This window comes from Cuculus canorus, chromosome 21, assembly GCF_017976375.1.
Source record: "Cuculus canorus isolate bCucCan1 chromosome 21, bCucCan1.pri, whole genome shotgun sequence".
NCBI classification, from domain to species: Eukaryota; Metazoa; Chordata; class Aves; order Cuculiformes; family Cuculidae; genus Cuculus; species Cuculus canorus.
This window is the reverse complement of record NC_071421.1, coordinates 196,007-223,903: the sequence shown is the minus strand read 5'-3', so window position 1 is coordinate 223,903 and position 27,897 is coordinate 196,007. Positions and strand designations below refer to the sequence as shown.

General features: G+C 41.7%; 1 protein-coding gene across 3 annotated transcripts in view; it reads right to left on the bottom strand.

The window, feature by feature from the left end:
• Positions 1-27,552, bottom strand: part of RERE (arginine-glutamic acid dipeptide repeats) — a 232,565-nt gene extending 205,013 nt beyond the window's left edge. Inside the window, exon 1 of one of the 3 annotated variants that reach the window (XM_054085460.1) lies at positions 27,356-27,552. The gene's annotated coding sequence lies outside the window, so the exon portion shown is untranslated. The remainder of the gene's footprint in view (positions 1-27,355) is intronic. The other 2 variants (XM_054085461.1, XM_054085457.1) reach the window with 2 other exon arrangements.
• Between the last annotated feature and the right edge of the window lie 345 nt (positions 27,553-27,897).

The window sequence follows — 27,897 nt, the reverse complement described above, 5'->3', positions numbered from 1 at the left end:
TATTAGTAAAAAATGCCTGCCCAGGACAAAAACACTAACACATTTTTACAAGTCCTGTCCCACAATGTTTTTCATCCCAGATAACTCATATGTAGGAGATGTAAGGGTATGAGATGGTTGCCCGTTTGGTGACATTACTGGGGAGGGACTGTTTACAAAGGCTTATAGTGACAGGACAAGGGGCAATGGGTATAAACTGGAGAGGGGCAGATTTAGACTGGACATAAGGAGGAATTTCTTCACTATGAGAGTGGTGAGCCACTGGAACAGGTTGCCCAGGGAAGTTGTGGCTGCCTCATCCCTGGAGGTGTTCAAGGCCAGGTTGGATGGGGCCGTTAGCAGCCTGATCCAGTGGGACGCGTCCCTGCCCATGGTAGGGGGTTAGAACTGGATGATCTTTAAGGTCCCTTCCAACCCAAACTATTCTATGATTCTATAATTATCTGTGGCTAAAATGGAACAATCAATACAGTCACGGTTTCTAGGATAAAGGGAAAAAAAAAGAACAGAAAACCCCAAAACAATAGAAGAGTCCACACACATACAGCATTAGAGAAACATCTTTTGCTTACAAGCAAAACAACCACCCCCCACCAAACAAACCAAAACCAAACTGCCACCACACACTCCACCCTCAATGTCACGTTAAGGAAAACAAAAACCTCAAGTTCTCCAAATTTCCTTACCTAGCCTGAAATTTCAGTATAATGACTGCTTTTCACTAGAAGAAAAAGAAAATTTATCTTCAGCATTGGATTTCAATAGGTTCTAAAGACTGAAGCCCTCAAAGTCGAGCCTATACAGCACTAAACGCAAGACCTTTCTATTAAAAAAAACTAATTGCAGTTAACTATTTCAAAACAGCAGCAGCTGGCTAATTATGACATGAAGTTTTAATTAATAAATTCTTAATTATTAAACTCCAGTTCTTGATTTCTAACATGCAAATAAAACAGCATTATATTATTACAATAACAAACGCTGTGGATACACCAGTTACAAAAAAAACTTGTATCACAGAAATCCCTTTTAAAACGCCACCAGCTGCTACACTGACGGGCAGAATACAATGCTTATATTATAACAACGCCTATAGAAGAAATGTCCTTATGAGCTATTATACGCAGCTGTATACAGCCTTTATGTGGCTACCAAATATTTCACCTTGCTATCTATGCGTGCGCAACACAGCAGCTCTGTTTGTGCCCCTTACAAGAGTATCTGCCAATAATTTTCATCTTTATTCTTTCTCTCTCCAAATTCACGCCTTTGAATTTAATATAACGGTACCAGCGTATTTATGTGTGTGGTGCTGAAAATACATTTAATCAAGGTAATATTACACACTGTAGTGTCTGAGCTCAAGTTCCCCAGAGGATACATTTGGTTGAGGCTTTAATACCTGGCAGGGACACCCCTCCCCTGAAAATAAAATAAAATCAGAAATATAGCAGATCTGACAGAATATTTTACAATGGAGCAGCACAGTATATGCATTCAATCACTCCATTTCCCAGAAGATTCATTACAGTTACATTAGAAAGTCAAATCAGGCAATTCTGCAGTCTGGTGAAAGCTAGCATATGAAAGCAGGTTAATACAAAAGAATTTCATTTTAAATAGAGGACATTTAGGACTTTTAAAAGCAACATTATGATAAAAATTTCAGTGTGTTTGTTCTGGCTTCAGAGCGTGCTTTGCAAGTCTTGTTTCAACGACGTAGCTGATTTTCTAAGGGGAGAGGGAGGGGATGCGAGATCTTCAAGGTTTGCCATCTTAATTATCCTACTGCTCCCACACGTCGCTACGGATCACGCTGCAGACACCCCTCCCTGCACACAGCCAGAGTACTGTTGGCATCAGCTCCTAGCAGTAAAAATTCTAATGCCTTAGTTAGCATTTAGGCTGTGCATCACATACAAAATCACTGGAGATTGCATTTTAGACAAAAGGTTTATTAAGTAGAAGACACAACCCATTTGACGTTTCCTGCTTACCTTCCAACAAAAAAACATTAGATATAATTAGAATCATAGAATCATAGAATAGTTCGGATTGGAAGGGACCTTAAAGCCCATCCAGTCCCACACCCTGCCATGGGCAGGGACACCTCCCACTGGATCAGGCTGCCCAAGGCCTCATCCAACCTGGCCTTGAACACCTCCAGGGATGGGGCAGCCACAACTTTCCTGGGCAACCTGTTCCAGGGCCTCATCACTCTCACAGTGAAGAAATTCCTCCTTATGCCCAGTCTGAATCTGCCCCTCTCCAGTTTATACCCATTGCCCCTTGTCCTGTCACTATAAGCCTTTGTAAACAGTCTCTCCCCAGTTGTGAATTATTACCATTCACAACCTTGCCTCCCTTTCTGCAAGTAAGAGGCAGACAGGGAACATAATTACTTATTAAACCCAAAAATGTAGGAATTGATTTACAGAATGGAAGAAAAATTGTTCAAAGCAGTATTAACTAACGAGTATAAGTTTATCTGAATGAAGGTAACTAATCTGAGAGCAACTCTTCCTATCAGCAATACACCTACAAACACACAAGCCATACACACATCTTGCTAGAAACACCAAAAAAAACCCAAACCACCCAACACAAACAGTAGTTGTCAACAGCCCCAGCTCTGGCAACATTAAAGATGAACTTCATGCACCCCTGCCCACGTTTCATTTTATACAAAACTAAAATGCAGTCAAAACACCTGGTGCACTGTTGATGCTTATGATGATAAATGAAATTTGGCATCTCACAGGAACTCATCAGTTATTCTGTTTATGTCCCATACTCACAAAGTGGAAGACCTACATTTGTTTCTGATTTTACATCTTTCTGGAAAACATGCATTGTATGGATAACTGGGACTTGAGGAAAAGGTGGCTGCATATATTAGGAATTCTCATTCCTAAATAATATATAAAGTACAAAAAGAAATACTTGCATCTTTTATGTGGGGGCAGGGAAGACAGCTCTTGGTTTCCTTTTCTCTTGCTACAAGCTGTTATGCTCACATCACTGGAAGGCAGAGAAAGTAACCAAGCACTAAATCATCCACTCGCCACCGTATGAGTTCTTTCTGACAAGACAGACCCCTTTCTTTCTTATCGTCTTTCTCCTCACTCATCACACCAGGTTGCAGGGTTCTCAGGGAAAAAAATTCTAATAATTTCCAGACCCCCCTTAACTTTGCTCAAGTTTAATTGACGAACACTACTTACCACTATCATTAGATGATTTTCTCAGTCAGGCGTGTATAATTATTTCTGACAACACAGTTAAGTTTAATTTTTTTCCTTTTTCCATGAATATTCACTGTGCTATTTGCATACTTTTGATTAGGTCAGTCACATTCACATCTCTTACATTACTCCGAGACAAACTAGAGCCCCAGCAGTACTCAGAGCCCAGCACATGTACCTCTTTACTGTCTCATCTGAAGGTGGGGAAAATCAAGACTCAAGTTTTCATATCAATCTCTGCTTGATCTTCATAGAAGGAAGATGCCATCAACTGCTACACCAGACTACCAGAAGAAACTGAGCTGATATTCCTGGCCCACAAATTGCAAAGGAACCAGCTTGCACGGTGGATTGCAAATATGAGCTGCTGCTACAGCCTCAGAAAGTTAAACAGAAGGCATTTTATGTCAGTCACATTACTTTACAGCAAAGCAGGTATCCAAAACTGGTGAATAAATGTTAATTTGACCATAAAAGTCTGAGAAAACAAGGGTTATCCTCTTTACCAACCTCTGATGGGAAGGACAGGAATTTAGGTGCCACAGACCACATTATTTTTACCCTCTACTAAACCCAGCGCTTCTGAACTTCAAGACCATTTTTATAGCATTTTTCCCCATTTGCAGGGCAGAGATCACAAGCAGAGGCAATACAGATACAGGGTCATGTCGCTCCTAATGAGAGACGAGAAAATGAACTTGCACCTCTGTTACAGTACTACTACAGCCACACAAAGAGATTTCATGCAGCCTTTTTCCACATCTGCATGAGATAACACCATACATCAGGTATAAATACACCGCAGTCAAACTCGGAACCATGCTTCCCTTTAATTTCTCACATCTTGACTCAAGAGCTATACAAAAAGTTATTAAAATTAATGCAAGCTATCATAATTCTGTCTTTTTTATTACTGGTAATATTCCTTCTAAAATATTAGTCTCCTTGGCTGAACCAGCACGTCTTTTTGAAAGTTGCCTTTGAAGATCAGAAACTCTTTAGCATAAGAAGTGAAACATGCAATCATGTTAATTTGGCAAGGTAAAAGGGAAAAAAAAAAATAAAATCATTTCAGCTTAGTATTCCTGAAACTCATGCTATTCTTTCATTTTTCAAAAAAGCATGCTTCTTCCCTGGTTTCCACTGCAGTAATTTAAGTAAGGATGTAAGGAAGACTTTTGGTACTGCCAGTATTTTAAAAACAACACAAGAAAGTATCAAACTTGGCAAATGACCTAAGTCAACATTTTCCATCTTAAACAAAATTAATAGGTTAGAAAAAAAAATCAATGAAGCACGATCACCCCAAGCAACCCAGTGAGTACTCGTTTCTCCTTGTTTGCATAATTAATACCACAGCTAGATATGAAATTCAAGTGAGCTGCATGTTTATCCAGAACTATCTTCATAACCCTCCCATGGGCAGGGACATTCCACTAGATCAGGCTGCCCAAGCCCCATCCAATCTGGCCTTGAACAAAAACTTGTGTGGATGCTCTGGTTGTTCAGCCTGGAGAAGGCTCTGAAATGAACTTATAGCGACCTTCCAGTACCTGAAGGGGATAAACAAAAGCTGGGGAGGGGCTGTAGTAATAGGAATAGGGGCAATGGGTATAAACTGGAGAGAGGCAGATTTAGACTAGACATAAGGAAGAATTTCTTCACTGTGAGAGTGATGAGGCCCTGGTCCAGGCTGCCAAGGGAAGTTGTGGCTGTCCCATCTCTGGAGGTGTTCAAGGCCAGGTTGGATGGGGTTTTGAGCAACCTGATCCACTGGGAGGTGTCCCTGCCCATGGCAAGGGGGTTGGAACTGGATGGGCTTTGAGGTCCCTTCCAATCCAAACTATTCTATGATTCTATGATTTTGCAGCCAAGCAGATCAACACACACCAAGTCTGAAGTCACAAAATAAATGCATAAACAGAAATGCTGTGATTGCTGTGACTGCTGACTCCCTGGCACTTGTTCAAACACTGAATACTCAACTCCGACAAACAGAACCATTTACAGAAGTGGCAACTAACCTCCTTTTCCTAATTGCTCACTCAATTTTTAAAAGCATGTTTCTCTCCTTTACAGTTATACAGTTATTTCAAAAGCATGAAGACATTCACCATTTGCCTCAGTTTGCCCTCAACAATAGCCTCAAGAGATAAAAATTTTCATTCGTTTCAGCAGAGGCCCTATTGATTCTGCTGTCACAGAATACGGCCATTCTCCCCTCGCGCTGCTTCCCAACAGAGCATTCCGTCATGAAGCTATACATTTATTTCCTTCCCTGCTCTTTACAGCAGCTTTGTAGCAGCGGTTCCTCGCAGCCCACCGCCCTTCTCTATCCTAGCAGACAGCTTTCCTCAGTCAAGATGCAGACAAGTCTGCTCCACGCACAACCACACAGGAGCAAAAAGCAACACTGGGTGGGCTTTGACCTGGAAAGCTTCATATCCAAACTGGAGGGAACACCAAAACTCCCTTCACTCCCATACCTATCCAGTAACGGAACATCACACTATCCAGTAAGCCTTTCCAAGAATCTAAGAGCCAGTTGGAGAACTACTCATCTTTATAGAAACCACCCACTGCATCACACAAATGCTTACGGTTCTTTAGAAAAACAAAGTCAAAAGACTTATTACTGGCAATTCTGTAAATGTGAAAGTCTCCAGCCGTGATGCGTGGCTGTCACTGTACAGCTGCCAAGTTTTATTAGAATTGGGGAATATCGACTGCATTCCATCCCTTGAATGTCAATGATCTGATCCTTCGAGGCAAGTCAAGTGCAATTTCCATCTCCAATGATGCAGTCAGCTGATGAATTCATGTCATGGTCACAGAGGCTGAAGAATTGGTGTTTGGGAAGCCAGTGCTGCTTATCACAACTTGGTGTAACTAACGGTGTCCTTTACTCAACCTCCAGTGCACATCAAAGGCTGGGACTCTAGTCCCTAAAATCCTTCAGGGATGTTTCTCAGGAAGCAAGCCACGACATCCAGAAAAAAAAGAAATGTAGAAACCAAACACCTTCCGACGGACTTTTAACTCTTGGAGAGGCAGGGAGGTTGTTTCTAAGCAAGAGTACAACCAAGCTTTTCCCTGAAAGCAAACAAGCTATGCTCAACAAAAAAGATATAGGCGAGGTCTTGAGCTTCCACATGCAAACTCGTGAGACACACAAACACTGAGATTGCATCTGGAGTATTGTGTCCCGGTCTGGAATCTTCAGCATAAGAAGGAGATGGAGCTGTTGGAACGGGTCCAGAGGAAGGCTACAAAGATAACGGGAAGGCTGAACTACCTCCCATCAGAGGACAGGCTGAGAGTTGGAGTTGTTCAGCCTGGAGAAGAGAAGGCTCCAAGGAGACCTTAGAGCCACCCTCCAGTACCTGAAGGGGCTACAAGAAAGCTGGGGAGGGGCTGTTCACAAAGGCCTGTAGCGACAGGACGAGGGGCAACAGGTATAAACTGGAGAGGGGCAGATTTAGACTAGACATAAGGAGGAATTTCTTCACCATGAGAGTGGTGCGGCACTGCCACAGGTTGCCCTGGTAAGTTGTGGCTGTCCCATCCCTGGAGGCATTCAAGGCCAGGTTGGATGGGCCTTGGGCAGCCTGATAAAGTGGGAGGTGCCCCTGCCCATGGCAGGGGTGTTGGAACTGGATTGGCTTTAAGGTCCCTTCCGACCCAAACTATTCTATCATTCTATGAAGCTCACCATCATTCAGTCATTATGACCTCTCCTTCATCCCTCTCTCACACAACTACTTGGCCCAGTTAAAGACACATGAACTCAAGCCGAACAATCCAGTACACCCACTACTGCAGAAAGCCAAGCTACTGACAGATGACAAACTGCACTCAGCACTCTCCGATATCCACTGGAACAGGTTGCCCAGTGAAGTTGTGGCTGCCCCATCCTTGGAGGTGTTCAAGGGCAGGCTGGATGGGGCTTGGAGTAACCTGATCTAGTGGGAGGTGTCCCTGCCCATGGCAGGGGGTTGGAACTGGATGATCTTTAAGGTCCCTTCCAACCCAAACTATTCTATCATTCTATGATTCTATGATCCACTTTCCACGTGGCAAGATAGGAGGTGAGCAGAACACCACAAGAAGTACAAAGGCAGAAAATTTTCACAACAAAAGCCATTTCTCAAAGCACTCAATGTTGTCATCAACTTACAAGAAGCTAAAACACACTCACAGAGCAAGCAATCTGCTATGCATCTTAGAGACCTTGAGCTTTTGACTATCTACTTAGAGATAAAGCTGCAAACACACATGCACATACATAGAAGAGAGCTGTACAATATATCAGAAGAGAGAGCCCTATCAGTCATGTCATCTTAGCACGTCTTTTTTCAAGCCTGGTGCTGACAACTTAAGTAGTCAGTCAGTTTGCTACAGGATTCTCCAAAATAAAAAGCAAGGCAATACGACCTATAGAAATTAAAAAAGAAACACCAACAGTTTGGCAATGTTTGGGTCAGGACAGACCAGTCCTGAAACATTTCCCATTGATTTAATTCCCACCACCATAAGGACCAGATTAAGACATCGGAACTTAGATCAGTATTTTATAGACCTTACAGCTGGACCTAAAAACATTTTCAGTGATCCTCCAACCCCCCTTCAGTTACAACACTGCACAGTGCCACCTTTAGCTCACTAAAATGAGAATTTTAAGTATTTTGGCATTTCAGCTGCTTTGATAGTAAGGAAAGAGCATTTAGTGAATCCATTTCATAAATACCAGTTTGCTTACAGGTGTGAGGTATTTGGGGATGGGCTAAGCTACGCCAAGCTGCTCACTCTGAGAAGCCAACAGTGAGAAAATAAGACCTCTTCACTACCTTGCTGCTAGCATCAGACAACCTGTACCCCCTGCAACACAGCAAAGCGATTTTCTTTTCCTTATCATCCCACAAATCCACATTTTCAGTCCTAGCAGAATATACCGACAGCCTTACAAATCTCCTCTTAACCTCTCTACTTTCCGAGCCCTCAGAAGTATAAGAACTATTTTTCCTGTACCCTGAGCAGTTTCAGTGCTTTATAACTCACACTTGAGAGCAAACATATGGTTCAAACAAGCATCAAATTGCTTCATGGTTTTCATACCAGCCCTCATAATCCCCAAGTTCCTAACATCTGTCTTTCATCTGTGATATAATTACACTTCTATTTTCCATTTTACTAGTTTAATTTCATATACTGTTTACTTGATCTTGGGTATATGTACAGGAAAAATTGCTCACACAGTTTTTTCCCCCTACACTACAAGCAAACTCTTAATCCTTCATAACGATCTAGTGGCAAAAAATCATAGAAAAACTGGTCCAGCTTCTGATAAAACTTAAAAACAACTGCAGAAGCTTTAAGAGAGAACAGGAAGGTGAAGGGAAGAGGTATCAATATTTAATTTAATGGCTAAAAACGTAGCATCAAAGTTGTATCAGGGTGGCACAATGTTGCAGCTGGTTCCATTTTAGTTTTTTACATTAAGAACCCAGATTTTCCTTTTGCATTATATATCTAAAAGGAAGTATTTTAGAGTAATCTCTAAACCTTTATAATTGAAAAAAAATAATGCATTTAGCACTCTACCGGCTAGACATGCATAAAATACTAAACTCAAAGACAGAGCTAATATTAATTTCTCGATCGCTCCTTCTGATTTATACCCCTTCTCAAGCACACTGCATCTGGAGAACAGTGATCAATGTTACTAACACCTAACTTAAAGCATGATAGCATTCTTCATGTTTGAGCAGGGGAAGCTCAGGCCTTTTATCCAAGTGCATTTCTTTACCCAGCAAACTGCCACCACGTGGTGACTCAGAATCATGCCTCTATTGCCCATCTGCAAGAAAATTAAATAAAACAAGAAGTTGTGTCTCAAAACAGTGATGCATTCATCACGAGTTCTGCAATCTGAATCTGGTTTTGCAGGTTGGTTGCAGGCAGGAATTGTGTTTTCACAGTTCAAAGCAGAACACTAGGAACAGCAAACGCTTTGTAAGCTTTCAAATTCAACTCGGACACATCTCACTCAATACATGACCTCCAAATACAGTCACGTAGCACAGTCTTTCTGTAAATTCAGTAAGCCAGGCACATATTTACACTGACAACATAATGCCGCCATCGTTACAGGGCAGAAGGAGAGCTGGATGAAGATAAATTGGACATATTGTTAACAGAATACACTGTTGGCAACCAAAGAGCAATCAAGATTAGAATTCTTAATCATTTCAAACATCCCCCAATTTGAGGTAAGTGTATTAGCATGTGGGAGAGCGAGTGGCAATGTCAAGTTTCGCAGACATCATCAGTTTGAGACAGCAAGCTTAGCATCAGAATTGGGCAACAAGGCTGCTATAATGTGTCAACTCAAATTTAGCCATAGACAGACAGATCTCCTTTTCCCGAAGCCCACAGAAATTCAGAGAACCTACTAGGGGAGCTCTTGTTAAAAATAGGAGCAGAAAATATATTTATTGGGAGACTTGCAAAGTGATATAGTGCAATCTGTTCCTGTAGCAGCACAGAACACGCTGGAACTGGATTTACTGCATCTATTTAACATGCTACTCTACACAAAATTCACTCTGCAGATTACCTGTCAAAACAATAGGTCATTTCTACAGTGTATCTGAGCATAATCAGACAACATAAGGGTTTGCTGTACCATCTCCTGTATTTGTTTCTCCTCATTGTAGCTAAAATAGACAACTGTAGCTAAAAGTCCTACAACCTGCCTGGTATCCATTATTAAAATCTAAGCACATATTTACTCAAACTGTACCATCATTGTTTGTACAGCATCTAGGAACTGTTTATACCAGCGCAGAATGGATGCCATTTACAGATAATGCTCTCGGGGTGAACCAGGAAACACAACAATGAACGGCATTCAAGCACAGCAAAACTTGCTAATGCGTTTTGATAACGGCAGAGACACCCACTGTATTCTTCATTACCATCACATATTTCACAGCTAACGCTAAACACACAATGCAATCACACTATCATTGTATTTCGTTATTTATCCACAAACAGGATCCCTTTGACATCTCTCCCATATTGGGAGACTGACCAAACCAGCAAGGATTTACAACCCACTGCAATGGAAGCAGTCGCCTCCAGAATCCACCCATCCATTCTTTATGCTCGTTTGTGCCCTCCATCCTTTAAGTGGTTTTCCATTCTTTAATAAAATACTCTTCTGCTCACACCATTAAGAGCATCATCATAAAGTAACAGCACAGAAACACCGAAAAACTGCCCTTCCACTCAATATTCCTAAACAACTGAACATCACATTAAAGAAAAATAACAATAAAAAAGCCAATCACTCTGAAACACAGCTCAGTTTGTCAGCTAGTATAGATTTTAAAATTCAGATGCTAGCATTTTACTTGTCTGCCATTACTACCAAATTAAAGCTATGAACAAATGCTGCGTAGGCAACAAACAATTCTACTAACATGCCAACAATCACTTTAATCTCTTCTACTTAACAACTCATGAACCTTTTATGAACATAATCTTCTAGAAGGTAACTAGTATTACAAGATAATCCCAGTACAAGTTTAATTAAAAATACAAACTACATATAGCTCCACACTTACCAACTCTGTTGCGCTGAAAAAGCAAGAGTGGCTATTATTAACAGCTCTGTTAATCTGGCAAACTGAAGTGTGCAGAAAGCAGCTAAGGAAGCATTCAGCAGACCATTTCACACTGAAAAAATAGTTTTCACAAATCATAACTAGCCTTAGCATAAGCATTAAAAAAAAAAACAAACCAATTTTAAATAGTTGAACCACAACATCCTTGCAGAGTTATGGATCCTGTTCTTTTAAAGAAAATCCAGTACAAGATTCTTTTTTGTTACAAGCTACAATGGAATAAACTTAAAATTTTAAAAAGTAATTTTCCTTCAAGAAATGTAGAATCTGAGTCACGTGGCTGTCAGAGAGAAGTCAACATAGATTTCATTTGAAAATTCATTTTGAATGCCAAGAGCCTTATTTGACTGGACACAATATAAATTTGCTATTTTTAACCAAATCTCAGGTGATCATTTACCCAGAGCCTGTGATCCAAACTGGGAAGCTCTTTTCACACTAAAAAGCTGATCAGAAGACAGATCTTAACAATTCTGTGTATGTCTTGGCTTGTTTACATTTTGCACACCCAAGCCCTCCTAGTAATCATCGCCAAAGCTCCTTTCCCTTCTTCAAAAGCCAGTTAGAAATATTTCAAATGACCCAAAAGCCTCCAGGAAAGCTTTTTCTGCTTCCCTTTACCCCAGTCACTGTCTCATAGCTGTGGCGAGCAGCATCCAGGCCAGTTCTGTCAGCACCAACCACACAACAATCACGCAATGGGCCATGTACATATCTGCATCTTCACTCCTCTGACCAAGAACAGTGAAGTCCAAAGCTCTACTCTACCATTTTATGTAGCGCTAACAGTCAAACCGGTGACCAGTACAGAAGTAGCATCCACCTGTATCCCAAATCCAAATCAATTTCTCACCTCAAATACTTTAGCTGGGCAATTCTGAGCTTTATAATTATTCAAAGTCACAAACTGAATTCTCTGTAACAAATAAAAGTAAATACCTAATGAACTATCCTTAAGTGGTGTGTAGGTGAGCCTGTAAATTTTCCATATAAACGCCTTTGGATTAGACTATGCCACGATGAAGGGCACTGACTGCATAGGCTCTTTTTACACTGAAAATATCAAGAAAACCCAGTGGAATCAGGGGGGGGAAAGGAATAAATATCTGCACTACCAATCAAAATCAAACCTTGGAATCTTACATAGGTTTCTTTAAACACATTTCACCTGTGACACTTCCCTGAGAACTAAACATATAGCAAATATTTTGCCTTCTACAAGAGAGCATCAAGTTCTAGGCAGAGCTGAGTGAGTTACCACTACAGGGAAATGTGGGTTTCCTCAAGCTTAGGTTCATCAGAAAAGCAAGACTACACAAAGCCTTTGTCTCTTCAGTAACGTACTCAACTAATCCTAATGGCCAAACATAATTCAGATGGATACAGAGCTCCTAAAGGGATCAGGGAGGGGTGCCATTGCTCACAGGAAGCTCACTCACATTTTGAAACCAACTCTTGGAGATGTTGTACTGTAATAGCGTGGATCAGCTCACTCCTCTTAAATCATCTAACGCATTTCATCACCCAGCGCCACCCCCAAGGGTCGGGCTGGCTGCACACCCTTCATCTCTAAACAGTTTCTCACCAACGTGAAAACTTCCAACGCAAGCTCCAGCAGCATTCGGTTCCCACAGCAGCAGAGGCTTGGTTTGACACCACGGTTGAAGAAAAATAAAGAAATAAAATCCGTGTGTGCTATAGAGACAACACTTGGAGCTCACCCTGACAGTCAATTTATCTACCGTCCAAATTCATAGCTAAACGAGTCACTTGAGCAAGCAGATCAGCCCCATACCATGCTCTGCAAGTTCTTTCTGACAAACACTTAACATCTGCAGCCTCTGGAAACAGAAGACAGTTTTTTACAGCCGCAGCAGTCAGACCACGCTGTGGATGACTGGCCCCAACATCCTATTTCTGCAAGTAGGAACCAACGACCTGAGAACTGTTAACATCAAGGAACTAAGCAGGCAACAATCTCCAAGGGATATTTCAGTGATGCTACCCACATAGGTTCTCCCCGCATGAAAATCCACTACTTTCAAAATTCAAAATACTTGTTATCACCAAGGCACTTGCCTGGACTTAGAGCACTGAAGACAGGGGCTCTGCTGCTGCAGCGAAGCTGTTCTTTTAAGGCACATCTTAAGTCTGGTATCTGTTGGTATTGTCATAGTGCGGAAAATGAAAACAGTGGATGTTTTCTCACAAAAATATAAACGAGAAGGGGGGAAAAAAGTGAATGACATTCAACAACTCATGGGTGCTCATAAACATGCCTGAGTACTTCCAGAAAAGAAGGAGAAGGAAACCATCTTCTGCTCAGACAGGCTCCCCAGTAATTGTTTGTATGATGGCAGGTTTTACTTGCAAGTTTAAAGTGGCCAGCAGGTCAAGGGAGGGGATTCTGACCCTCTATTCCTTTCTTGTGAGAACTCATCTGGAGTATTGTGTCCAGGTCTGGAATCATCAACAAAAGAAGGAGGTGGAGCTGTTGGAACGGGTCCAGAGGAAGGCTACAAAGATAATGGGAGGGCTGAAGTACCTCCCATCAGAGGACAGGCTGAGAGAGTTGTGCTTGTTCAGCCTGGAGAAGAGAAGGCTCTGAGGAGACCTTAGAGCAGCTTCCAGTACCTGAAGGGGCTACAAGAAAGCTGGGGAGGGGCTGTTCACAAAGGCCTGTAGCGACAGGACGAGGGGCAACAGGTATAAGCTGGAGAGGGGCATATTTAGACTGGACATAAGGAGGAATTTCATCACTACAGGAGTGGTGAGGCACTGGAACGGGTCACTCAGGGAAGCTGTGGCTGCCTCAACCCTGGATGTTGGTTGGGCCTTGGACAATCTGAACCAGTGGGAGGTGTCCCTGCTCATGGCAGGGTGTTGGACCTGGATGGGCTTTGAGGTCCCTTCCAACCCAAACCATTCTATGATTCCACGATTCTATATTTTGGTTGTACTCATGACACCAGCTCACTACGACCACCAACTCTTCTCCTAATCACAGACTAGACAGAAAGGCAACACAAGTTCACAAACATATCCAGCCACACATAGAATGGACCTGGCTGGACTTCAAATAGAAACTTCAGATCACAGAAGGATCGGTCCATGTTTTGTACTGCAAGTATTAATTTCTTCTGCCTAATGTTCTTCTCTGGAGTCCTTCCATCCTGTCACCTGGGGGCAGAGGAGAAAGCAAGCTAGAAAGAAGACGGATGTTATTCTTCATACACACACTGAACCACAGGCTGATTTAAAAGAATCATATTGAAATGAGGTTCAAATTATGTTCCTACTGAACTAGATTCTAAAGAACATTCTTTTATTAAAAGCAAACGTGTACATAGGAAATATCCTTCTGGCTTTCCTGGGCTTACTAATGGGTGGCACCACCTCTTTCCATCTCAAGAGGTTCATTCAATATTTATATCGTTACCCTTGTACACCTGAAAGAAAAATCCCGATTTCATTCACTTTAGGGAGGAAGAGAGAACGTTAGTAGTCCGTTTACAGTATTGATTAAGAACTGTTGTCTGAATGAGCAAAGAGTCAATTAGCAACTAAAGGGAAATGAAGTACAGGAGTTCTCCATTAGCAATACATAGAGACGTCCTGGTATTACAGAGCATAAAGACATATTTTCTGCTAAAAGCCCAAATTAGGAAACCAAGGAGTAATAAGTTACAGTAATACCTATACAGCTTATTTTAAAGGCATACTTGATCCAGGACAAGAACCATAGCATAAAACGGTTCAGAGAAACACAGCAAACAGTAAACTTGAAGTTTACTTGAAGAACTTGAAGTTCTAAAACTTCAAGAAGAAAACGTATTATTACTCAAATTTGGCAGCTAACAGAACAGGCATTTAAAAAATAATAATTTCCATTCAATACTGAAGAACTGGATATTTTCCACAGCTGCTGTCATAAGAAAATCCTTAACTACTTCAATATGGACAAGTAACACCAACTGGATATTGATGATACATGCAGACGCATCATAACAAACACACAGATGCAATAGAAAGTTGCCATCAGAGTAAGACTTTGAAGTAAAAGAAGAGCAACTATGTCTTAAATTAAAAGATGCAGCAAGAAAGTGGTGATCTGTGCCACATAGGACAGAGTTCACAAGTGCAAACAGAACACCTAACATATATCATAGAATCACAGCATCATAGAATAGTTTGGTTTGGAAGCGACCTTAAAGATCATCCAGTTCCAACCCCCCTGCCGTGGGCAAGGACATCCCACTAAATCAGGAATATCAATATAGGAAAAAACACGAGGGACTACAAGAAAGCTGAGGAGGGACTATTCACAAACGCTTGTCATAATAGGACGAGGGAGAACGGGTATAAACTGGAGAGGCGCAGATTCAGACTAGACATAAGGAGGAATTTCTTCATTGTGAGAGTGGTGAGGCACTGACACAGGTTGCCCAGAGAAGCTGTGGCTGCCCCATCCTTGGAGGTGTTCAAGGCCAGGTTGGATGGAGCCTTGGGCAGCCTGATCCAGTGGGAGGTGTCCCTGCTCATCGCAGGGGAGTTGGAACTGGATGATCTTTAAGGTCTCTTCCAACCCAAACTATTCTATGATTCTATAAAAACACACCACCAGAACAACCTCCATACTTTTAAAGCACGGTTGACCGCCCTGGTATGTTCCAGGTGGAGGAAACCAGTAACATGGTACAATACTAGAGAAACTTCATTCTTCAGGAGGCGGGAGGAAAAGGTGCAGGTAACCGCAACAAACTGAGGAGAGAGCTGCTCAAATTGTATTTCTGCAATGGTGTCACTTCACCAGCAAAATAACAGGTTCCAGAGAGGTTACCCACTGCTCTGTAACCACAGCTGAGCACAAACTGCCATTATTAAAGATTCCGCATCTATTTCATCACTATTTTACAACTCACCGGTCCTCTAGACCAAGCCCTAATGTACCACCAAACACAAGTTGCAGGTCTGCCACAGCGCAGGCCTTCATGGTTCTAAGCCATGAAGCTCTCTCAATATCAGGGTGGCCAAGCCGCTCGCTTTCAGAGGGTGTTTGTGCTGTTTTTAAAGTATTAACCAGTTATTTATTTCATGATCATTGCAAAAAGTGAACACGTAACGAACAACATACATTTTCAGATTAGCAAAGGAAACAGATATTTAAAAATTAGCATTTTCCTATTGCTTAGCGTCTACAAAGCTTCATGGCCCCAATGAAAAAGTACCATCACACCTATTTGGTAAGCAGAAAAACACAACTGGCACAAGTCACTCAGCTCAAGGTCATGCAAAAAGCTGGGTTTGTTGTCTTTTTTTCAAGTTCCTGGAGCACAATCCAAATACTGCAATACTAATGACACCTAAACTATTGTTATGAATTAACAACACGCAATCTTTCCAGTCTCTCTTGTTGTCTTCTGGTAGCATGATCCTTTGTCTTCTTCAGGGATTAAATATATGACCTAATTAAAATATCCTAGGGATTTAATACAGGAAACATGTTTAATTTCAAGCAGAATGGTATAAACACAAGTATTCATTAATAATTCCTCCCAGCCTTTTTTTCTATTCAAGAAGATGGAACACATGCATCAGGGCCTCATAAAAGTCCCAGCAAGGAAAAGCATGAATATAACTTATCAGGGCTCAGAAGACTTCACTAAACACACACAAAAGTAATTACTTTCCATGTCTTACTAAATTTGTACTTTGGGACAAAAGCTATGGAAGGAGTTATGTGATGAATAATTAGTGTAGGGGAGAGAACAGGGCTCTCATTAATTGAAGCAATCCTGCATGAAGTGAAGTGACGTACAATGAGAATATGAGTGGAGCCGGTTTAATTTTTCATATTTTACAGACGTGGAAAGTGAAGCATGCAGTCAGACAATAAAATGCAACAATAAAAGACTAAGCCTATTCAAGAGAAGCAGGAAATAAGAATCAAATGCCTTTTTCCAACCAGAAGGCCGAGCAGATGTGCTGTTTACAGGACTGTGTGTTTGACAAAGCCAGCCTAGAAGGTAAGCCGAGATAGATAGTGACCAAGACTCATGGGAAAAGAAATATACCCCCAAACTTTCACATTAATGACCAAGAAAGAATAATGGCAGGTAGAATCCTGAAGTCCACAGCAGAGAAATTGGTGTAACATGAACAAAAATACAAGCAGAGTTTGAAAATAAATATAATAAGCCACATATAATTCTACTGACCTTCTAAAGGGCACTGGATGTATCAAGGTGTCACTGATAATCCTAGCACCTCCCTACAAATTAGTACAACAAATTAAGCCTACTAGACTACCTGCAGCACAATCTTTGCACCTACTGCACTCCTACAATATCTCAAGACCTTGCTGAAGACACACAAACAGCATCAGGGGCTGTTTCAGCAGGTCAAAAGAGAGCTTGTATTCTGCCTGTTTTCTCTCAGGAGCATATGGAAACAGCCGACTTGGGCCTTCTCTAACCCAAATGTTGCTCAGACTTTCACCCAGAAGAATGCATTACCACCTCCCCCCAGCACTGTCGAGACACAGAAAAGCCCTAAACCCAAACTCCCTTTATTCACACTTAGGCTGTTTGATTTGCATCTCTGCCTTAGGAGAACCACTTGCGTTACAATACTCCATCCACGTTTCACGTTCACCTTCAAGTTATCCACATTTGCCCCTTTTCACTCAATTCCTTTGATTTAAAACTTAACCTCTGAAACAACACCCTACTGGAGCTTTGGCTAGCTGACACAAGAGCAGCCTTAAACTGTTTTCCTACTGCCATCATCTGAAAAGCTTCCATAGTTTGCGTATTGAGTTCAGTGGAATTAAGCAGCAGGGAATATGAAATTTACCATGGAAACTGACTCGCAGAAAACACTGAACAAGAAAGGAGGAGGAGGTTTCTCTGATTAATCACAGATATCAGGGGCAAATCAAATCATTACAACTTCTCAAAGAGTAAAATGAGATTTACTTCACTGAAAACACACTCATTTTTATTTTGTTCCCAGTAATATAAATTAACACACGTGTGATAATGATAAACCTCTAGCTGAAGTCTTACAAACAAAATACTTTAGAAATTAAATGCGTAGCTCAACTCAGTCTTATCGTAAGCCAGTTTCTTTCCCGATGGCTCTTACTAGCTCGGCATTTGACTCACAGAAGTCACTAAACGGATACCTTTAAGTTCATTCTACCACTGGGTAGATTTTCTTACCATAAGAGTTCAGGTCAGAAGGCAAGCAGCATAATTAAGTGGTTTAAGAGCCGTCCAAGTCAGTTCTATCAAGTTTCACAAAAATAAATGACTTTGGAGACGTAAATTAGATTTCCTGCATCTCACTCCCAGTTCATACAAATGAGGATTAAGGACTTAAGTCTCCTGTACCGACCTCATTCGACGAAATCTAATGGAGATACTGCATTCCTTTTTTGTATAAGGTGTACCATCCAGGCATGGAAATATCAGGTACCAGAAGAACACACAACCATCATTAAACTGTGTGTGCTTTGTTCACCTAAAGAACTTGTGGTCTTTCCAATTTATAACTTACTTAGAACAAGGAGCAAGGTAAAGCTTTCCACACAGAATCTTCTCAGATGCTGGGCCTTCACCAGGTAGGTTTTAAGCAACTTGACCACTGCAAATCCATACTTCTGCATCAGTATCATACTTTCAAGTTCAGACTAAGGTTCTAGGTCACCCTGAGGATGATCACAGTGAGGCTGACGCATCTGAACAAGAGATATTACAGCTATTGCAGACAGAAGGGGAGGAAAAACAAGTTGAAGAATAATTATAAAGGCACACAGGTAGAATTCCAAGAGACAGGTTAAGGTGGTTTTGTGGGCGAGAAACTTCTAAAGAACAGATGAGCACCACTATTAAAAGTCTACAGAAAAAAAAAATCAAACCACACACACACAGAAGGGAAGACAGAAGTTTAAGAGAAAAGCAGCTCACTTCATCTCCAAGTTTTCCAAACTCAGTCACTCTTCACTTACAGGCAGAGAAAAAAGTACATGATATATGTGTCTACCCTATGGCGGTGAAGAACCTTCACACGTGCCAAGCGCTCCTTAATTCAAAGCAAACCTGAAGGTGCCCGGGCAGCACATTTTTGTACTGGGCATAATTTCTGGGAGGAAAAAAAAAACCCTTTAAACACTTAAAATTCTATTATATACTGCCATTTTCCTCTTTCATATTCATGACTTCATGTTACCATGCATGAATGGATGAAGCATCCTAAATCAAGGCAAAGATAGAGGCATTTTAGCATCAACATCATGTACTCTAGTCCCTTGTGGTTGTTGCTATCAGCAGGCTAATGCCATATACACACTTGTTTAAGAAGATTCATAATCCTTAAATGCATATGTTTAATAACTTTGATATTTAGTACAAAACTCTGATCCCCTTACCATCCTATAACACATAGTAAATGAATAACTGAACTTGCCATTTTTCTTTAAACTGGTTTTGAAAATAATAGGCTTTCACAGAAACCATCATATTCTCTTTTAATTCTCTACATCACACCAACACACTCGAGTCTAGATCATCCTGCTTTACACAGCAATGCAACCGCGTAATTATCCTAAGCACTCGGGTTTAAATCCAAGCACAGTCTGATGCTGCCTGTAGACGATTTGGTAGCAGTATTGACACCTATCTCTGGCATCAAAAGGCTGACTCAATGCCTTTAGCTGTAACTCCAACACCAAAAGTCCACTATTCACCACACATTTTAGCTCTCCCATGGTTTATACATGCTCTGACCCATTTCTCACTTAAAGGGGCCTTAAAACCCCTCTTCATTAGAGCTTCTAGTTACAACATTAAAAATATAATCCATTAAAATTTTTAAGATAAGCTAAAACAAGACTATTTGTCAGTTTATGCAATACCTGGGTGGAATGAGCAGTACTGCACAGACTGGCGACTCCAGGTGTAAATGCACAGATGAGGTCCCATGAGTCATAGCTGCTCTGTGTTAGGCACCCAGAGCCATTTACTAAACGAGAGAAGTAAACAAGGCTGCTTGAAGTTACCTGTCCTCCAGGGAAAGAAAACCAGCATCTCTCTCATACGCTGTCACCGAGTACGAACACTTGCTGCGTATCCAATATTCAGTCAGTTACAAAGCAACTTATCCTACATGAACTCATTAATGAGACCCTGCATCTCATCAAGCACAAAGATGTATATATATGTTGTGCGTGTCTTGATGTGCATGGCCAACAATCCCACCCCCAAGCAGGTTCCCTTATCCACTCCCCTACACACATCCGAACTACCATGATTCCATGTACAGAAATCTGACTGTAGGATCACAAGTTTAATACACAATATCTGCAAAATAATTTAATGCGTACCACTTGGAAGGCATCCGAGATTAAATCTATCATTTTTTAGTCCCATAAAATGAATTAGGCTTGCTCCAAATAAGGATTCGTTTGCTAGAGAATCGGTATAAGCACACACACTGAGAGCCAAGTTAAACCAAACAAAAGCCTTATTTTGTGAAATTTTAACAGTGAACTCTCACTAATAAGAAATTCAGCTCCTTAATGGCTTTAAGTATTATGCTAAGGATTAATAACAAGAATGTTCTCCCTATGTATTGTACCAGATGCCTGCTCATCACCAAGAATGCTTCCAAACAGTTCCACAAAGAAGGAAGGAAGAAAGATCTGCAGGAAGATGGGCCAAGTGCTCAAGAACATCTGTTTCTACCCCAAAACAGTTCACCATATCAAAAAGATGAATATAAAGGAGAAACCGCTCATCAGACAGAAACCTTTATTAGCATTGGAAGACAATTTCCTTCCTCTTTCTTTAACCTGGTTTCTCAGAGAAAATCCCTAATTCCCCTCACTTCCCCCTCTTCATCCCGATTCCTTTATCCTCTCATTTCATGCCAGTAACTTCTCAAGCGTAATGAATTTCAAACCAGCCTGCCACAACAGTCATCTCAGCAATAACCAACATTCCTGCAAGTTTTGTGCAAGCCAGCAGATGAATAGGAAAGAATCCTCTAATTAATGACATCCCCACTACGGCACAGCCAGACAGAAACCAGCATTTAGGTTTTGCTGGGCAGCCAGCTAGACCAACAGCACAACCACTTAGCCCTTCATCTGAGACCTCAACTGGAGTACTGTGTCCAGTTCTGGGATCCTTAACATAAGAAGGAGATGGAGCTGTTGGAACTGGTCCATGAGGCTCCAAGCATGATCCAAGGGCTGGAGCACATCCCATAAGAGGACAGGCTGAGAGAGTTGGACTTGTTCAGCCTGGACAAGAGAAGGCCCCGAGGAGATCTTATAGTGACTTCCAGTCCCTGAAGGAGCTACAAGAAAGCTGGGGAGGGGCTATTCACAAACGCTTGTGCTAGGACGAGGGAGAACAGGTATAAACAGGAGAGGGGCAGATTTAGACTAGACATAAGGAGGAATTTCTTCACCATGAGAGTGGTGAGGCACTGCCACAGGTTGCCCAGGGAAGTTTTGGCTGCCCCATTCTTGGAGGTGTTCAAGGCCAGGTTAGATGGGGCCTTGGGCAGCCTGATCCAGTGGGAGGTGTCCCTGCCCATGGCAGGGGGGTTGGAACTGGATGGGCTTTAAGGTTCCTTCCAACCCAAGCTATTCTATTCTAACTCCTGTGAAGGACCAGGGAAAGAGAAAAAGCAACAGGGATGGAGGGGGCAAACTTCAGGACTTCCAGGCTCCTGTGTCCTCCAAAGAACTACTGGAACATAAGCTTCATGAGTACTGCTGATCGTGAAACTCAAGTTTACGCTACCTCAACTGTGTGCATGAGAGAAGACCATGTAACACCCAGCATTATAAAACAGAAACCCTGTTATGTGTTTGAAACAGGCCAAAACTGACTCTCAGTAACACGGGCTGATAATACCACGATAACGATTTTTTTTCATATAGAAAAGCAGATTAAATACATAGATTAACTAAAACCTTAAAATTAACGAGCACTCATTTTCTTCCACTTATCTTGAATCTTAAAGCAGTGAACTAGCCTCTCATTCGTATTCTGTAGGAAGAACAAAGGACAACCGACATGTTCAAAGAATCACCCATGTTTTTGATAACTCAGTCATAAAAATTTATTTTTTAATCTATCAAATTTAAGCAATCCCTAAGCTGATCCACATTTTCAGAGTTGTGCTTTTAACAGAATTAAGATGCCAAATACAAATGTAATCCTTTGTGCCCAGAATTCCAAGAAACACCATCAGCTCTGACACAGTGCATTTTATGCACACATTTCTAAGAATTTCACAAAAAATAAAGGCCATCATTATCCCCATTAGGCATAGAGGGGAAACTGAGGTTTCTATCCAAACTAGTTTCACTTTTCTCTAGGTCAACCTACTCTTCTGGCTGCTCAGTGAGCTAAACAGACATCTGTCTTAAAATAAAAAACAAATAAACAAAAAAAAACCACCAAAACACCTATTGAGAGGGGACTAGTCAGCTAATATTTCCATCTGTTTGTTTTTCAGTCTCTTACAACAATCCCTTGCCTCAGTAGACTTCTAAATCAAAAGGAGCCAGCATAGTATTCATATCTTGTTTGCTCCTTTGTTCACACATCAGCCTCTCTGAAAAGAGCAGTTGGGCACAGCTACCAACGTTATAAAAGCTTGTGTAAAATGCTGCTGGCAAACCAACATAAAAAGCACAATAACGCGTTGTAGATCCTGCTCCCTAACACCTCCTATGACTCCAAAAAGAGTGGTTCGATTTTTCTTCCTAGCAACTTGCTGGAAATGCTATTTCCAAACTGTTTAATCACCCTCACCTCCTCCTGACACCTTCCACACTCCCACTGCCCATCTCAAATCCCTTCCAATTGCCCCAACACATAAAAAAAACCAGCAGTGGAGAACAAGCTTTGTTTCAAGCAGCTTCATGAAAGCACATTAAACAAACAAGTCTCAAATCAATACAGGGGTTTGTTTTGTTTTAGTTCTAAGATAGGGTTGGGTTTTTTTTAATATGCCACATTTTAAGCCTATTGGTTTAAATTTAAGCTCGAAGGTGAAGTCAGATAACTATGCATCCCTTTAGGTCAAGCAGGATGATTTGTTTCGACTTCCTGCAACTGAAACAACTGCAATGTATTTCCAGAGCAAAACCAGAATGGAAAATAAATGCACCTTAAAATAGTCCAGCCAAGACACCATCCTAAAAAAACCAAACCAGTACATTACAAAGTTAGACAGTTATTTGGTTGTTTGTAAAGGTTAACTCCAACCCAGACCACCCTTTTTCAATTTAGGTAGCTGTTCCCTCACAGGATCGCATAATATTTAATTGCTTCCCAGTTATCATTACTTTTTCAACTAGAAATTCGGGTACTGCATTCACATGCCAACAACACAGAGCATAATAACACGTTACTGAAGCTTACAGTGTCCTTAAATATGGCACGCAATGAAATCAAAGCTACCCTCAGGCAGTCTTAATGTATGAACAGCTCTGCTGAGAGGATAACACAGGTTCTGCTGTGCCATTACACAGCCAGTAACACACACTTGCAAAATTCTATATGCTCACAGCACTCGCTTTTTCCTCCCACTCCTAAAAGCGGAATAAGTTCTTTATGGGCAAAACAACTACCCAGTATGGCTAGAATAGAGATGCATTTTGTAGCTATAACATTAAATTTACAAGTAGCATGTTATTTAAAGAAGTTGATTACTAAACTGCAATATCAGAAGGCCATTTTTTCTCACCTAAGATGCGATCAGCACTAAGAATTACACACATCTCACCACATTTGTAAATATTATTGATCATCAGCCTTTTGCTGCAGCAACACTGAATCTATACCCACAGCTCTTCAGGATGGACTTGTGCAGGCAGACAAAACCCCCACTAAGGTAAAACAAACCTCTGGATGCAAAGAAATCACTATTTCTTAATCCAACTACCTAATTACTGTTTAAGGCAGGTCTGCTTCCCCTAGCTACGCTCACCTTTTCTGCCAGAAACACTTCCCATGGCATGAGGATATCAAGAGCTTTGTCCCGACGGAGAGTTAACCCCCTCTCAGTCACCCCATAGCGCAAATTTCATATGAAAGGAAGCATAAAGCCAGAGAGGCAGCGCAAGTATTTCACTGTACCTCTCTGAACTCACACTGTAGCACTCATACAGACAACAGTCTACAATAACGTTAAAATTATTACTTTCCACACCAAAGCCATAGGAATGGCTGAAAAATACAAAAAAAAAAAAAAAAAACCAAAAAAAACCCACCATGTCCTCAGCCCAAAGGTGATCACCACACTTTATTCAGGTAAGGAAAGTGAAGTCATTTACCCCAACTACATATTGAAGTCAGCTACAGAGTCAAAAGCAGAACTTAGAGGCTTCAAAATTAAACTATGCCAGTCATGAAAATAGATCCTCTTTCCAAAGAGGAAAGCATCTTCACCCATATTATTTTTTAACCCTCAATATCACAGCTAGTTGAAGTTACCAGTGAGCTAACAAAGACTTGACCATACCTCATAACTCAGCCTATGCAGTGGCTCAAGCCCTTATGCAGCAGTTGCCCTTTCACAGCTTCAGCACACACTACAGCAGTCCAATGATCCATATGAGTCCCTTCCAACTCAAAATATGCTACAATTCCACAGCTAGTTTTGTTTCTTTTACAGATGCTAGTGTAAAAACAGAAGCATTAGACAACACATCAAGAAAGAAAACCATGTCTACACCGAAATTACCTTCTAACCTCTGCATACTTCCTTTTACTTTTGCCATCCCAATGCATTTATCTGAACTATTCTTCATTGACAGCAGCTTTTGCAGCACATGAGCCTCCAGATCAAACATCCCACAAATCTGAAACGGAGCAACTTTTATTTCATGCCAGCTGGGGTTTTCATTTTCGGGGGGAGAAGGTGAAACATGAACAAAAATAGAGAGGCGCTCAACAGAGTGTATTTCCGAGCATCACCTCATGTGCTCCCTCTCTCTTTAAACCTTCACTTACCGCCAGAGAAAGCAGCAGAGCCAGCACTGGGAGGGGACAAGGAAAGCACACACGGGAGGTTTTGGCGTCCTTTAGCTTCCAATTTACTATTTTGCTTTCTTGCAAGGTTACCAAAAGGCCATTCTGGTGAAAGAGGAAAGAGGTAGAAAATGCTTCCCATTCTCTTTCACTTCCCAAAAGAAAAAGACACCGTGTTTGAGTGAAAATGCGGTCCCAAACACAGCAGAGCTTACAGCAAAGAACAATGAGCTCCCCAGCCTGGGCATTGTGTGCATCTACCTCCGCCTCTTCCCTCCAGACCTCATCAACCAGCAAGGCAAACCTCCAAAATCGCTGATCATCCAAACTAGGCCACAGAAATCAACCCCGGTTTACAGTTTAAGGTACAAACTCAAGGAGTAAAACCAAAATCAGATGTGCTTCTATTATTAGAGAAATGCTTCCACCCCTCTTAACTGCCGTGGATTTCTCAATTCTAAGGGAGCAGCGTACAAAAACCCAAAATGTTCACCTGGCAATATTAAAACTATGAAAAAATATACATTGCACATCAATTAGGAATAAGACACGTGCCTTTTACAACCAACAACTATTGCTTTCGTATCAGTGTTCATTTTTATCTGGCTAAAACCCATGCTCAAGAACAGGCAGACTATCTGAATTATGTCACTTCAGATTTGTTCTGAGAATCCAATTTTACTAAATTGTAAGGGTAAGAAGTAGTGGCTCAGGATCCTCATTTCAGTCACACTGCTGCACAAGCAAAATGATGTCTTTGATTTCAATAATGGGTCAACATAACGTGGGAGTAAACAGACATCTGCCAGCAGCCTGCTGACTGCACAAACATGTTCGGAGCTTCTTGTCTCCGAGAGCATAACTGCTTCGAGGAAAAACTCGGCACAAGAAGTCACTAAATCAAAATAACTGCAACCAGTGTGTAAAAATAAATCTAAGCAAAGAGACACCTCAACAATGAATCACATTGTTTGCTTCCCAGCAATCTCTGGAACAGCCAGTTTCAGCGATGAAGCCTCTAATACTGCCTGCTTCTTACTACTTTTCTGATTCTGGTCACCTCCTTTTCACACTTTAGAAAGAGAAATAGGAAAAAAAGAAAAGGGAAAAACGCCACCCTCTGCTATTGAAAATGTTATGCTTGACTTCATTTGCATAAAGCCTTCATTTCACAGCTCAATACCTACCACACACAACTGCACCTCCTAACCCACCCCCGCCAAGGGTTTCTTCTGTGTCCATTTAGGTTCAATACCCCTACCTTATCTTTAGGTTTATTCCGAGGTTCACAAGTTCTGCATCTCTCGCAGAACCTTTCCCCTCCCAAGCACCAGACACAACAAAATAGTACACATCTCCAAATACACCAAAAACCCACCCACCAAACAGCACCAAACCCCTCCACAGCATCAAAACCGACCTAAATGACATGAGAAACCACTTAAATGACACCAACCCCCCCAAATGACACTAACTCCCCCAAATAACAACAAAACCCACAAAGCATCAAAATGCAACCAAATAACATTAAAAACTACCCAAACAACACCAAAGCCCTCCCAAATTACACCACCAGCCCCCATATAGTAGCAAAACCCACCCAAATGACACTAAAACCCTCCCAAATGACACCACCAGCCCCCATATAGTACTAAACTCTTCCCAAATGACATTAAAAAAACACTCAAATGACACCAAAATCCATCTAAATACCTACAAAACCTTCCCAGATGACATCAAAACCCACCCAAATAACGTTAAAAAAACACCCAAACGATACTAAAACCCATCCAAATAACATTAAAAAAATCCAAATGACACCCAAACCCATACAAATAACATTAAAAAACACTCCAACGACACCAAATCCCACTCAAATAACATAAAAAGCACCCAAATAACATCAAAACCTACCCAAATAACATAAAAACACCCAAACGACATCAAAACGCACTCAAGTAACATAAAAGACATCCAAACGATACCAAAACACACTCCAATGCCATAAAAAAGCATCCAAATGATTCCAAAACTCATCGAAATAAATTAAAAGACAAACGACACCAAAATCCATTCAAGTAACACAAAAAAAGCACCCAAACGACAACAAAACCCAAACAACATTAAAAACAGCATTTAAAAAAAACCGAAATGACACCAAAACCCACACAAATAAATTGAAAAACACAAATTACATCAAAACCCACCCGAATAAATTGAAAGACACCCAAACGACACCAAAACCGACCCGAATAACATTAAAAAAAAAAACCTAAAGGACACTCAACCCCCTCCAAACGGCCCCAAGCCCCCCTCAGAGCGCACAGAGCCGCACCCCAGCATCCCCGCGGCCCCCTGCCCCTACCCTGCGGGTTTTACACCATCCACGGCGGATCCGCGGGACAAAGCGGGAGCGGAGGGGGAGAAAAGCGGCGAGCAGTGGGGTCCCCGCACGGAGCCTCAGCGGCGGCAGCTCAGGAGCATCGTCCCGGGGAGACACGGAGAGAGGAGGAGGAGGAAGAAGAAAAGGAGGAGGAGGAGGAGGAAGAAGAAGAAGAGGAGGAGGAAGAGGAGGAGGAGGAGCGGGCTGGGGTCCGAGCGCTGCTCCGCCTGCCTTCCCGCACGCACCGGGCACCGCAGCCAGGCCGGAGCCGCCTGCCAGTATCCCCGCTGCCGATTGGCGGGAGAAAGGCACCCCCGTGACCCGGCAGGAGCCCGCGGCCAATCGGCGGAGGGGATGGAAGTGATTTAAAAGAATAGGGGGAAGGCGGAGGGGAGGCACAAAGAGGGGAGGGGGCGGCGGGACGCGGAGGCGAGGGCACCGGCACCCATCCATCCATCCATCCATCCATCCATCCATCCATCCAGGCACCGGCAAACACACTAGTACCGGCACTAATACCCATC